At 48.3% G+C, this 14,335-nt stretch overlaps 1 protein-coding gene across 2 annotated transcripts in view; it reads left to right on the plus strand.

The window, feature by feature from the left end:
* The window catches only part of sash1a (SAM and SH3 domain containing 1a), a 271,804-nt gene that overhangs the window by 42,455 nt on the left and 215,014 nt on the right, over positions 1 to 14,335 (plus strand). The window lies entirely within an intron of this gene.

Below are 14,335 nucleotides of genomic sequence, written 5' to 3' on the forward strand. Positions count from 1 at the left end.
AAATCCTGCTGTATCTTGCTCTCCATTTAGACAATAACACGACAGTGGAAATTAAGGTCAATAGGTTTTGCTGCAGGATTGGTGCTGTAAATGTTTTACTTTTGTCACGCCAAAGTATGGACACTGGGGAGAGCGTCTCGTCACATGGGGCCCAGGGTCAGGCAAAAAAAGCCCGCTGTCCCCCCCAGAACAATAGGCCGTGCTCCTCCCAGATCCTGTGCGAGTCACACCGACGGGTCAGTCCATTTGTGGAACAGTTGTGGGCGGGGCTTCATTCCCAGCCTGTGTCTGGTGGCCCGTGCCACTGTCCTCCGCTTGGATGCTGTCAGTACAGGGAACACCAGCTGGCACCTTTGACCGAAGCACCAAACACCGAATAGGCCTGGCAAATGTACAACCCCCCCCCCCCTCCCCTCCCTTTGCCCCTATAGAGAGAACAGGAGCAGCTGCCTGTGTCTTTGTTTAGGAAGTACAGTATATATAGTATGCAAGATTAAACCGTGAGCTTGAAGTGCGATTATGCGCGCAGACAGGCCTTGTTGTCATTCAGGAATCTCAGCAGAGAGCGCGTCCTCATTGTTATGTAAAGCGCCAGTCTTGTTAAGAATCTGTTGACAGTGGAAAATTGCATTTTTCATTGTGGTTTTGTGCTGTGAACCAGTTTACTGGAGGGACCAAAGTGCAGCACGGCTGTAAACCCCATCTCTCCCTCCTGCTGTTCCCCAAAGGGCTTTTTGGGTTGCTCTCTTTAAAAAACTGTCTTAACCTGGATTTAAATGCATCATACTATTGATGTATAATACTTTTGATGATAATCCAAACCCTGTTTCAAGCTTCTAGTCATCATTCATTTTAAGTGATGGCAACCCTGTGTTCTCTGCCAGGAAAGGGGGCATTTTGTTATGTCGGTTGACGATGTGAGGAAAATATAAATAAAGATAAGAAAAATCTTAACCAAAGTGTACGGTAAAGTTACAGTGTCCAGTTTAAATAATCTTTAGTAGTACTGTCACTGCATTCTCTTTTTTGTGCTATTATTTCCCACAGACTGTGCTCTCTACAGCATAATGTATTGGCATGGTGTCTACCTGGATTACTTACTTTTTGCATTAATCTTTTGAAAAGTGTTATTGGTTTTACAGCAGTATACTGTATTCAGTGTATAGTGTTGAGTATGAAGTTTGTGGTGTTGAACACTGTTAAGTGCTCAGTGCATAGTGTTCAATGTGCAGTATTCCATGTGCTGTGTGTAGTCAGTGAGCTGTGTGGTGTGAAGTGTTTAGTATGTAGTGCTGAGTGCTCAGCCTGCAGTGTTCAGTGCACGTCTTTCTGTGTGGAGTGTGTAGTGGGTGTGCAGGGCATTGTGTTCAGTGTACAGAGTGTAGTCAGTTCGATCAACAGTCCTGTGCTGCTATTTATAAAGAAGCTGTTCGCTGTGGAGTCAGAGGAGGGACAGAGAGAACACAATGAGAGATGCACTCCGCCTAGGGCAGTTGCCAGACAACTTTATTTATTCCGTCTTCTGTCCTAAGCAAATGAAGAGCTGTGTGTGTGTGTGTGTGTGTGTGGTTGACAGTTGGCTCAAAGTTTGTAGCCAACTGTCTGTGAGTTTTCCACTTCAGAGCAGTTGCCTTAATTAATGCTTGGGGGTGGGGGGTGGGGGGGTGGGTGGTGAGGGGGTGGGGGGGGGGACTCCATTCTGTATCTTACCTCAAAAGCCATCACATGGCTTCTGCAACAGTGGAAAGAAATATGTTTTGTGGAGATGCACATCCCTTCTCAACTTCAATTATGTTGTCAAAATTCACTCAGAATATATTTGCTTGAGGATAAAGGTTATGCCGCTTGTCTCTGATTTAAAAGGTTGCAACTGGACAGTGCCTGACTGAATGCACAGGCATAATGGATTTTATCTTAACGCAAAATGCATTCTGTTAAATTGTGCTCCCCATGTCTGTCTGCTCAATAGAAGCCCTTGTTGGAGCTCGAAGGTCAGTTCCTCTTCAGTTTATTTAGCTGAAAGCTTTAAACGAAAAGGCATGAGCAGAATTTAATTTCTCCCTGCTCCTGGAAGTCCACAACAGGGGAAGACTCCTATGCATAGACATGCATGCACAACACATATCCACATACACACATATGTACACAAACATGTACACACTCACACACATTCATGTACACACATGTGTAAACACACACATGGGAGCTCACATAAAACCACATGTATACACATACTTGCAGGCATATATATAAGAGCATGTAAACAAATATGTACAAACACACAAACATTCATATGCTGTTGTCAAAACCCTTTGATCCATTCAGAAGCTACAATACATAGACATGTATATGGTCTTATTTTGAATAAAAACTGCTATAAGCTGCCTACAAGCTGCCTAAGAAGGATGAGCAATACTTGAGTACTTGACAATATCTGTAAGGAATACAAAGAAGACAAGTATTGAAATGACAGGAGAACTGTCAGAGGGACAGACGCCTAAGATGTTGTCTGTCCGTCAACAATGGGAGGGTGGCTCTTGAAATCAGAATTTAAAGACTGTGTTGCAGGAAGAAAACCTTTTTTAAAACAAGACTAAAGGGCTAAAGAACTCACAAAGAAAACTTTCCTTATACAGTGGTCAATGTAGCAATGTAACAGTGCTCAAATGCCCATAAATGTACGCATAAACACACACAGCAGCAGAGGAGAGGCACACTGCTTCACTGCACATGGTGTGTGTGTGTGTGTGTGTGTGTGTGTGTGTGTGTGTGTGTGTGTGTGTGTGTGTGTGTGTGAGTAAGTGTGAAGCCTGGAAGCATCATCTCCAGTACAGCTAGATAAGCCGTACCAGAGACACATTCGCCACTTGAGAGTTCTGCATGTTCATCAGCGCTAACCAGGCCCGATCAAAGCACTGATAATCCATTCTGCTTTTTAATGAAGAGATGGATCACTGCAATGCTGTGTGGGCGTATGTCCCCACAGTGGAATGCATTAACATCCTCTGAGCACTGCAGGAATTGGCAGTGTACCACAGCGCTTCAGTGTTGTTCAGTGCTGCTCTTGAGTTTTTAGCATCTTTAAGCCTGTGCACACAACTGTTGTAATACTCTGTAATGGCACATGAACTGTCATCCTCAGTTCTGTATTTGATTCTGTGCCACATCCCTGTAGTTTAGTGCCATGTCATATCCCTGTAGCTTAGCTTACGCCATAGCCCTGTTGTTGAGGATGTGGCTTTGGTAAGCCTCATCTTTAGCTACCATTTGTAATTATTCCTTGACTCTAATTCCTTTATATCAGTGTCAGTAATCTTCTTAGCATATTCCTCTATGTGGGCATAGACGTATGTGGGTATGGCCATGCGTTGTTGTCCCCGCCTTGCCTTTAAGCTCTGTGGTAGTGTCTTCAGCGCTTCTCTCTGCGCTGTTAATGTTTTATAAATTCCAGCTGCTCTTGGTGGAGCGTGTGGTGTTTGCGAGCTTCACCGTCAGAATGGAAATTCGGGAGCATCGGGGGCAGAATGAAAGAAAAAAGAGAGTTTGTCATACGAGAAAGCCCAAAAACAGTTTACAGACCCTGAACTGATGGGCTGCTGTTGCTGACAGATCAGTTCCTCCGCAGGGGGTCAGGGAGGGGATTTTTGAAGTGAACGCTGTCACACGCAACCTTGAAAGGCATTCCATTCTGAGGACAAACGGTGACACCTTAGGTGTTCCAGTTAAGTGCTGTCATAAGTCTTCACTGCCTGGGTTAGCAATCTATTAAAAGATGCCCACTCTCCTGGAGTGGGAAAGATAAATTGGTGCTCACATTCTGTCCCCAGTCTGATTTTTCCTTGAAACAAGATGAATCTGTGAGGATTGGATTGGGTTTCACACCTGAGTTCCCGTTCACCTGGAGAGAGTACGAGAGGGAGATGGTGCCAATCTGGGTTTTCTGTTAAATCCAGCTTGTTGTCAAGATTTTCCTTGCAGACAGCTCTGTTTTACACATTTCAAATTGACCATTATTTCCCCATAATAACTAAAACAATTGATGCCCTCAGCGCTTTTATGATCTTAATCTGTTGGAAGGCTCTGCATCCTTCACTTAGATGGTGTAGAATAGCGTCAGCACGGCAAAATCTCAGTTGAACTGAGCAGCACCAGGAAATGCGTGAACTGTAATCATTCTCTTCAACTGTAAAGGGCAACAGCATTCCTAAGATGTGTTATTTTTGTACTGTGCACAGTAGAGTGTGGAAATGATATTTCGAGCCCTATGTGCACATGAAAACATGTTCACTGTGCTGGCTTTAAACTGAGGCACTTGTTTTCATGTTCTAATCTGGGGTCTGAACAATGTTTAAAACCCTTTGTGCATAAACATTTTTTTGGTTGAGCCCTGCCCTGACACCATGAAGCATCCATGGAGACTGGAGCTTTTCAAAACTGCTATTCAAAAACTTTAAGTTAAGAAACTGTAACTGAGTGCAGATTATTCATTTGGGTATGAAATGTTTAAGTAATAAACAAATATTTTGGGGGTATTTTAAATATTCATGCATAATATGTGCAATTTTTTTCATCATCTGTGCTGAGCTTATGAGTCTCCAGCCACAGAGAAATAAGATGTACATTTCAGATGAAAATCCGTCACATGACATTAGGCGCATATGATGTCTTTCCCAGAGATGTGTGAATAGTCCTCGCATTGTCTTTCTGGTGGAGCAGAAGCTGTGCTCTTCACTGTAGGCCCCACTGTCCCCTTTGTTAAACCCAAGGCCACGCAGGTGCTGTTTCTGTGGGCTCCACCGGACCGCAGCGCTCCCCTATCGTAGACCAGCTGCCCTATCCGAAACCACAATAACGGCCCCCCACCACACACACACACACACACACACACACACGCACACCTGTGACTGACCCATACACACGAAGCCCAGTGGTGGAGGACAACAGGAGGAACACATGTACCCCACTCGCTCTTCCACCAAGGACGGCGTCGCAGCTGCGGTCGCCCCCCCCCCCCCCCCCGCACCTCCCGTTGCGAGCGCTCAAGACAGGAGGCAGACCACGCGTGCGGCTGGCTGCCATTTCTCACACCCACCACACCGTCGGGGTCCCCTGGGTCACCTCCGTCGGGCAGGCGGCTGTCAAAATACCCACGGCAGCCCCCGAACCAAGTGGTTCTGACATTGGCGCACTGTGGTATTGCCCTCAGCCGCTGGCCCTGAGATGCTTGCTCTGTGTGGCATTCCAGACACAACCAAAGGGGAGGGGGGTGGCAGGATTTGACCAACATGTCTGCTCTCTCTTATTTTTATTCAAGCAGTGAGGCCTGTGTCGCATATTTATAGATTCACAGCACGAGCTTATCTTGAGCCAACTGCCATGATTGGTCACGTGATGTACAGCGATAAAGCATAGTCTCAGCAACTTTGTCTTCTGTTGTTATTTCCTCTGTCGCTGTCTTCTTTTGTCGAGTCATCTTTAGATACGGACTGAACTTATAATAAGCTGCCATATTCTCTTTTTATCAGAATAAAAATTGCTTTCGTGTCTGGGCTATAAATACAGCATGGATTACATGATTTTGTGAAGACAGACAAACTATATGTACTGGTTTAATCATTTTATATACAGAAAATGAACAGTTTAAGCACCTTGTGGCCTGGCATATGCAAACTGTATTGACCCACAAGTCATCAAACACTATTGAGGAAATGGGAAAACAGAATTCACTCCATCTCTCTGATAGAAGCTGTTTGTGTTGCAGTCAGGCAATATGGCAATATGCGGCTCCCTCGATCAGCTAGGACTTATTGGAAAATCATTGCGCCTAACCGTTTCAGATATTAAAACGTGCTGACATATGTTGATTGAAGAATTCCCTGAAACTACGACGCAAATGCATTTTCTATAGCTGACGCGAAAATAAAACGTATCCCCCCCGTTCGATAATTTCTGGCTCCTGATCTGGAAATGTACAGGCCACTCCAGAGAGATTTCCTGGGAGGCGGCGCCTTTCCTGCTCTATTGAGTGAGACACATGGTTGAAAAGGAACATCAAACCTAGGTATTTATGTTGACAGCGTTCCTGGCGATCAATGCCCAGCTCAGAGCTGCTCATTATGGGGTGCAGGCCCTGTGTTTTCTCAAGTGCTCCCAGTGGTCTGGTGGGGAGGAGTAACCACGGCAACGCGAGCGGTGGTCACAAGTGCCCCGGCTGCGCATTGTCTGAGGGCTAATAGAGGAAGACGGCCTAACGAACGCCTGGCGTAATTAAGGTGACATTACGACTTCAGCGCTTTTGAATTCGGCCCAGTTGTGTTCCAACATTGTGGCCCGTTTTTCTCCCTCTCTAATTATGTTGGGAGTAGGTATTGATTTGCGCAGTGGATAGATTTTGAAGAGAGCTGGAGCACCGAAGATGCAGTGAAGCATCCCTGTAATCACAGCTTCGTTTTCATCAGTTGTAGTCGGCATAACTTTCACCTAGAAAGCAGTTTGTTGAATTTTTTTGTGATAAACTGTAAATGGCATAAGCGTTCACAAGCCCCCCCCCCCCCCCCCCCCCACCCCCACCCCCTGATACACAAACAGACATCTATATATATGCATTTCATTTTTCATTTTTCATTTTTCATGTGGAAAAAGAAGTGAGGGTTTTAGCCTGTAGCACCTGGATCAGTCTCATGTGACACACTCGGGGGTGTTATCAGGGTGTGGTGACCGAGCATGGTCGAGTGGATTACAATGTGTGGCCTGGATGGGGGTGGGGGGTGGTGGGGACCTGGCTGTCCAAGGCTGCTCACTGCTCCTGGTGCAGAGAGAATGGCACAGTGCAGTTTGTAAAACCCAGGAAAGCTACATGCGCATCTGATTGGGTAAAGACGTGCTTAGGGCCCATCCTCTCCTTGGCATAACTGCGGTGCTGTGAGTGCACCTCATCTCTGTTAGTGGCCTTTCACATGTGCCGTCCAAAGTACCACCATTTGCACTCAGGCTATGGCTAATGCAGCTAAAGTGGGTAACGTGCCACCCCAACACACTGGGAACGATCAGATTCTAGCCTTCCATCAGAGTGATGAATTAGCAAACAGATTCTGTGGCAAATGCTTTCTGAGCAGGAGGTACCTCGCACCTAAGTGACACGTCAAAAGCTGGTAGGGTGGAATTCGTTGACATGTGTAAAAGGCCTCATGGAATCATTCCCGTTTGGATTGAGTGACACTCCCTAGAGCTCAGTGGGTTTGGGTTATTTCAGTACGCCATCTTAGGTGTGTTTATCACTTCACCGGACTTTGGAGGTGATGGTCTCACCATAGGTATGAGTCTGCTGTTACTCACCCACACTTTACATTAAAGTCATGGTCTAGTTGTACAAACAAGCAGTGGCAGTTTCCCTTGACTGGACCATCTGTGAGGCTGTGATAACTTTATCCAGCATTTTAAATTCACTGTTTTAAAAATGTAGGTGGCATTTATCGGATGAGCTATGTAGTCAAACACTTTTAGCTGTTTGGTGTAAACAGTAGTCACATCAACATCGAACAGATCAGATTTGGGTGCGTTCACCTCCTGGTGGATATTGCACTTGGAATGTGAATGGATGTACGCATTGAGAAAAATAGGGTTAGGCTAAACTGTAGGCTGAGGCTTCAGAATATCTTGTGATCAGTTTATCAGACACAGCCGCTTGTGGGTGAGATTACATCCCAGTCATTCTCCATGCCCTTTGACAGTAGCCCAGCGGCTCTGTTCATAAACATGGTTGAGATGTAGTCGCGAATCTCGTTCGGCTGTGTTATTAAAGGTCACCCCTGTGGTCACCTTGCGGCTCAGCAAACGGGGCATTGTGCGGCAGGTGTTTTCTGAGCAGTGAAAAAGACAGATTAACGGCCTTCAGTAGCTCACTACCTTCGTCCGCTGCCAGAGTCTGTGGGCTTTCACATCCACTCTGAGCGTCACTCTCTGACGTGAGGAATTTCTACCCTGGGTTCGGGTGCTCTGTTGCAATGTTTTGCGGTTGTCATGGTGCCATTTTAAGTCCTGGCTGAGACGCTGTGCGCTGGAAGCCCTCTTTCGGAGGCACACTCTCTCTCTCTGGGCTCCCAGTGTTGATATCACAGAGGCCCGTTCACTGAGTCCGAAGCATCAGGCACGCTTTGGGACTGGGTGCAGCGCTCCCCCCTCCCCCCCGTTCCCGCAAGTGCAAATTGTCCGAGTGCCCGGTCTGGTGGGCAGCCTGCTCCGTCTAGCACCTCCGCGCCGCGGGGCTCGTGTGTCGGCAGGCCGCCCCTGCCACCTGTCTTTCCTCAGCTTTCGCCCCAGCTCCCCTAAAGGCCCCCCCCCCCCCCCCCACACACACAGCGAAAATAACCCCGCCCACTAGTGTCAGAAGTGGAATGGCTTCTCTGGGACGCATTACTGTAGATAAGGGCCGTGTAATCCGATCCCGGGGGAACCGATGGGATTTTTTAGGCATTCCTCGTCCGTAGGAATATGCTGACGGAGTCCACAGAGCTGCCCAAGGGCTCAGCTGCTAATGGGCTCTAAAATACAGCTCCTGCGTGTCACGTAGCCCGCTGCCTGCCTAATGTCAGGGGGGCAATTAATTAAAGCGGGGCTCTTCCAGGACAGGGTGGGGTGTGCTGTGTGTGTATGTGTGTGTGTGCGCGGGGATACAGGATGTGGCCCAGCTGCAGCAGTGCAGCAGACAGCACACGCCACACGCAGGGCACGCACTGAACCCACACATGCAGGAAGTGACTATTAATAAACGGCCTTGCTGGAGTAGGGCTGTGTGGCAACGGACAGAGGAGCTGTGGGCAGTGCAGAGTGAGGCTGTGGGCAGTGGAGAGTGAGGCTGTGGGCAGTGGAGAGTGAGGCTGTGGGCTGTGGAAAGTGTGGCTGTGGGCAGTAGAGAGTGGGTCTGTCGGCTGCTGAGAGCAGGTCTTTGGGTAGTGGAGGGTGGGGCTGTGGGCAGTAGAGAGTGGGGCTGTGGTAGATTCTGCGGAGGAGCAGGTTAGAGAAAGTGGAGCTTGGGCCATGACTCTGCAGGGTGTCCAGCACCGCCCCTCTCCACACTGGGCGACAGTTGGCTGGGCCTGTTGGATGGCAGTGGGTGGAGGCTGTGGGTGGAGCCCTGTGTCCTCTGGTCTCACAGACAGGGCAGCTCCAGGAGGGCTTTAGCGGGGGTGGTAATACCATCCTGTCCATGCTCTCACTGAGTGGATGAAAGCATTAAATTGTGCTGATGGCCTGGTTTTTGGTCCGAGGATGCATGCTCCATTTCTGGTACCATAGCCTTGGGAGGGTGGCATAGCCTGCCAGCATGGATGTGGGTCACATTGGGAGGCAACCATGGCCCAGTAACTGAACAATTGAACAAAGAGCTGGCTCCAGCAAGGATAATACACGTCATCATCCATTGCCATTTTTAGGTTTTACTGCTGCTATTAGCATGATTCATTGGGTTGGTATATATTATTACTTGGGGATGATGATAATAATAATGATTATAAGAAGAAGGACAGTAACCAAATTAAGCAGCATCAACAAAACAAGATGCCCTAATATGGTATGATGTTGTGAATTAGCAATGAATCTTGCTTCAATTGGCAACACTAATTTAATTTCTGCTTTGTAGTGATTGAAATCCAGGGAGGGTTTTTGGAACTAATTAACCCCAACAGAGCAGGAAGCTGAAATTAAGTCTCTACCAACAAAACACCTCCTGCATCATTTACTTCTAGCTCTGCTTTTTGTCTCTGATTTTAATTCATCCATTCGTCTAAATAAAAAAAAAACTCCCTCCTTTGCATTCAGTGAAGTCTTTATTGTCTCAAATGAGCGGAAAAGAGATTTTAATTGCAACAGAACAGAACACAAGTGAGCCTGGCTCATTAGATTATCTCCACTGGCAAGTCATTCGCATCAACAAAGGCATTGTTTTCCCTCTCTGAACGTCAATGTTCAAATGCAGACAAAAGGTCTTTGTTAATGTATTGCTTTGAGAGTGTCTGCAGGCAAATGCAGCGCGACAGTCTAGACCACTTTACAGATTAGAGCGGTGATACGAACATGTGCTTTCTGAAGGGGTTGGACGTTCAAAATGTGCGTTGCTGTGAGAGCATCAGTGGGGGGAAAGCTGTTAGTGACCTCAGCATATGTCAAACATGTTATGTTTTGTAGATTATCTAAGATTACGTAGGGAAGACGGTTTGTATTGTACAAAACCACCCTCTGAGACTGCACCAGGGCTCTGTTGTGACATTCTGTGGCAGACGTGTGTAGCCACTTTTCACCACGTGATCTAACGATTTGTTTGTTGTGGAAACAGTTTAGGGCCCAATGACGCTATGCTTATCTGATCTCAGCAGAGGGGATATGAATACGGAGTTTAAAAAGGTTGCCTGGCTCTCAGATCTGCTGTGCTGGTATGTTCTGTGCCTGACTTCTTGTTAGTCTGTAGGTACAATCACCTGCCCTGGCTTTCCTCCCACACCCCAAAGACACACGGGCAGGTTATTAGACGCCCGAAAGAGGGCCTGCAATGGGGCCCTTGTGTCATCTCCGCCCTGCTGTTTGTGCACGGCCACTTCAACCTGCACCACCAAGACCACCCACACGCCACTCACCTGTCGCTCTCTCTGCCATCAGTCCTTGAAGCTTTCCTTTCGAAAGGAGGGAGGGAGTGATGAGGGGGAGGCTAACACAACCCTGCTGGAGAGTGACCATCTGCCCAGGAAGGGATGCGTGGCTCTGTCCCTGCTTTGCCCCTCTTGTACATGGAAACAAATTGCTTTGGGCTGGATAAGCAGCTTTAGTCAATCTTTATAATGGGTGTATGTGTTCAGAAGGCTACTTGGTATCCTCACGGTGCCTGAGGGTTATACTCAAAATAAATCAAAGGGATACTTGGTTTGAGACTTGAGGTTGTGTCTGTCGTAATTTCTTTGAATGAAAGTGACCTTTTTTAAAGAAGATTATGTGATTTTGAAAAGCCTGCTTTGATGATGTGATGTGTACACTGGACATGCACCTTGTGTTTGCATGATGATGTGCTCGGCTTGTGTTAAATTTGTTTCCTTTAGAACAATTGGAGCAGAATTACCGACCAGCTTTGACAAATCTGATGATTTCCGCGGCATGGTCGCCGCTCGGAGGCGAAGATTTCTTTCTCTCCTCTGCCTTTGGGCCAGTGGCTCTGCAGGACTTGGCCTTCCCCTGTTGTTTGGAAAGAAAGCTGATAAGTTGCCATCTAGGGTATTCTGCGCTAATTCTTCACATGTGTAAACAATGAGCTTGCGTTTTCCCCCTTGCAGAAGACAATGGAGCAACAGTCTCTCTGAAACAGCCGAAACGAGCCATTTAAACGGGCGAGTGATCCACGCTGTTTAAACGCGTTACATAAGCTTCCCTGGTTGGTAACATTTCTGAGGCTCATAAATAATATAATGGTTTTTCTTGTGGCTCCCTTTCCCTGTCTTTGTCAGGATGGCACCGTGTAAATCAAACCCTGTTAACATGCCTGTCTGTCCCCTGCGACCGCAGGAATGCTCCCAACCTTCCCAAACAATCTTATTCCACCTCATCTCCCAGCCCTGGCCTCTGGCTACCTCGTCGCTCCGCACGGCTTACTTGGGAACAAGGCCAAGCAGGTTTCAAAGCCTCGGCACCACGGACTGAATCTCAATCAGGGCCGAAGAATACCTTTAATGGGCCTATTCTGAAGGTGTACTGTACTGTTAGTTACAGACTAATGGAACGGAACCAATAGGATTTTCAAAGCGAGTCTTTGCTGTAAGGAGGCCCATTAATGACCGGGGAGGGAGGGGGGGACGAGAAGTTTCTCAGTTAAAGTTGTGATTTGCGGTCCCCCTTTTGATTCCCCCCCGGCCCTGCCGTTTCAGTGGCATGGTGCAGTGCACATGCTGGTGATTGCACGGCTTGCTTTCTGCCTGCTGGCTCGTGGTATGGGTTATAATGTGGCTGACAGACTCGTCTGTTGAGAGTCGGCTGCCAAAGTGCTTGCTCACTCTCAAACAAGAGACCATCAGCTGCCGGGCATCAAGGGGGCTCCTTTATGCCCGTGTGGGGGGGCATCTTTGATGCATAGGGCAAAACCCTTGGTTGCACGCCACAGCTTGCATCTGTCCACGGGGTTATTTTGGTTGTGCGTCAGACAGGCCATTTAGCGCCAGGTTAGTGTGCACAAAGCAAGCGGCACTTCTACGGCCCAGCGTCTGCCCTGAATATAAATGATTTGGCTGCTGCTGAATGTGAATTGTGAGGCTGGTGCGGGGAATCGGAACATTTATACCAGTACAGCCTTTACCGTCTGGGGACTGGGAATCGCATGCAATCCAAGGATAAATCTAGAAGGTTCTGCTTTCCTGGGGCCCCGGCGCTCATCATCAGGTCAATATGAAAGTGTTCCCTTGTGAAAGTAACAAATACCGCAGTACAAAAGAGAGTCATAAATATACCAGACTGGCTTTGATCAGGTAGCCAACAGGTCAGAATGGGAGAGGCCAGGAGAGCGCTCACAGGCTGATAACCAATATATTGGGGAGCACCTTTACATGAGACTGAAATAAGTCTTGTGGCTGTTGTACGCTAAGTACCTGTTTATGGCCCACATTGTCTGCGACACATTCTTTGTAATATTCTGTGGCAGAGTTGGGGAACTCCGAGTTCAGTACATTTCCCTGGGAAAGTTGGTCCCACCTGCTGACTGACCTTTAACCCCACCATCAAAGCAGAACTGATGGCAAATGTTGGAACGTGTCCTTCCTCTCTCCCCAGGGCAAACCACCCGGAGTTAATAAATGGCTCAGGCGTGGGCTCATTCATCTCTACGCAGGAGCGCGGCATGCGGCGTCTGGCTGATGTGCGCTTCCCCGTCCCGTCCCGTCGCACACACGCACACACACACACACACACACACACACCGACAGCAGTGCCTTGACTTACAAGCCTCGCTGTCCTCCCAAGGGGGGGCCCTCTCGCCCCCCCCCCACCCGTTATTTATGGTGCGCCTTGGGAGAAAACGGCGGAATCTCTCACTCGCACCGCGACAAATATCTCGCCTTAAAAGGCAGTTGGACAGGTATTTTTCATATCAATTTGCATGTCGTGCGCTGTCATCTTTCCCGCTCTCTCTCTGTGGCGTGCCGGCAGATGGTCTGCCTCCATTTATAATGCATGGAAACGTATAGAGGGTGTATTTAATGGAGAGGCTCTGCAGAGGGTGTCATTTTCACAGGAAGCTCTTAGAAGCCCTCTTGATCCGTGCGCAGAGTTCTGCAGTTGGCAGGCGTCCTTCCCTGAGCCCGAGAGGCTTGCATTAGCAGGAACTCTTTTACACCTTTCTCTCACACCCTAGGGCACATCTCTTTGCGCAGAATAGAGTTTTAACCACATATACCGAACATACCTGTGGGCAATAAGCACAGCTACTGTGTGAGCTTGGCTGTTGCTGTACTAAACCTCACTGCAGAGGTATGTGCGATGCTGTGTTCGCAATTACATAAATAATGTCGGATTCCAGAAAACGGCAGTGATATAAAGACATGCAAAGCGCCATTGACCGTCTGTAAGTGGCTTGTGCTCTGCCAGCTGAAATGGTTTTGCGCCGCTCTCGCGGCGAGAGCATATCGATCGGTATTTCTTAGCACCCGATATTTCATTACGGGCATCCTCCCTGCTTTGCTGTTATTTATGGGTGGTGTGATGCGGCCTGAGGGCACACAGGCGAGCGGCGGCAGTCCGGATGAGTCCCGATTCGCAGGGCCCCACGGGCGCCTGGCCATGCGGACGGGGGGAGGGAGGTTGGGGGGGGACCGTGCGGATGCGAGGAGGGTCCCCGGGCTGTCGAGCTCAAACTTGGACCCGGTCCCGGGCCCACCTTCTGGAACGGCCCGCGGATCACGCCACAGACTCCCAAGGCCTCACTGTTTACAGGCAGGGGGAGCGCTGTGAAGAGCGGCTCTCGGGGCTCTGTTTATGTTAAGCTGCAGAAAATGGAGCGAGATGCTGAGCTGAAAGAGGGGAGCTGCCAGTTTCTCCCACGGCTCGGCCCGCTTTGTGACGGAGTGTTAATGGCTTTAAAAGGGAGACGGGGCGCACACGTCACCTCTCAGCCTGCTTTACGCCCTTCAGTCGCTGGGTGACGGTCCAGCCAGGGCCTTCTCTTAGTAGGCAACCTGCTGCACAAAGCAATAAACCATGAAAACAAAAGTAAGGCTAAATGTAGTAGCTTTGCATTCTTGGCGTGCTTTTTTTTTTTAACTAAATATCAGACAGAGGGAAGCTGTGACTTTGCACGCTAAGATTTTTATAA

Source organism: Megalops cyprinoides, chromosome 17, assembly GCF_013368585.1.
Source record: "Megalops cyprinoides isolate fMegCyp1 chromosome 17, fMegCyp1.pri, whole genome shotgun sequence".
NCBI classification, from domain to species: Eukaryota; Metazoa; Chordata; class Actinopteri; order Elopiformes; family Megalopidae; genus Megalops; species Megalops cyprinoides.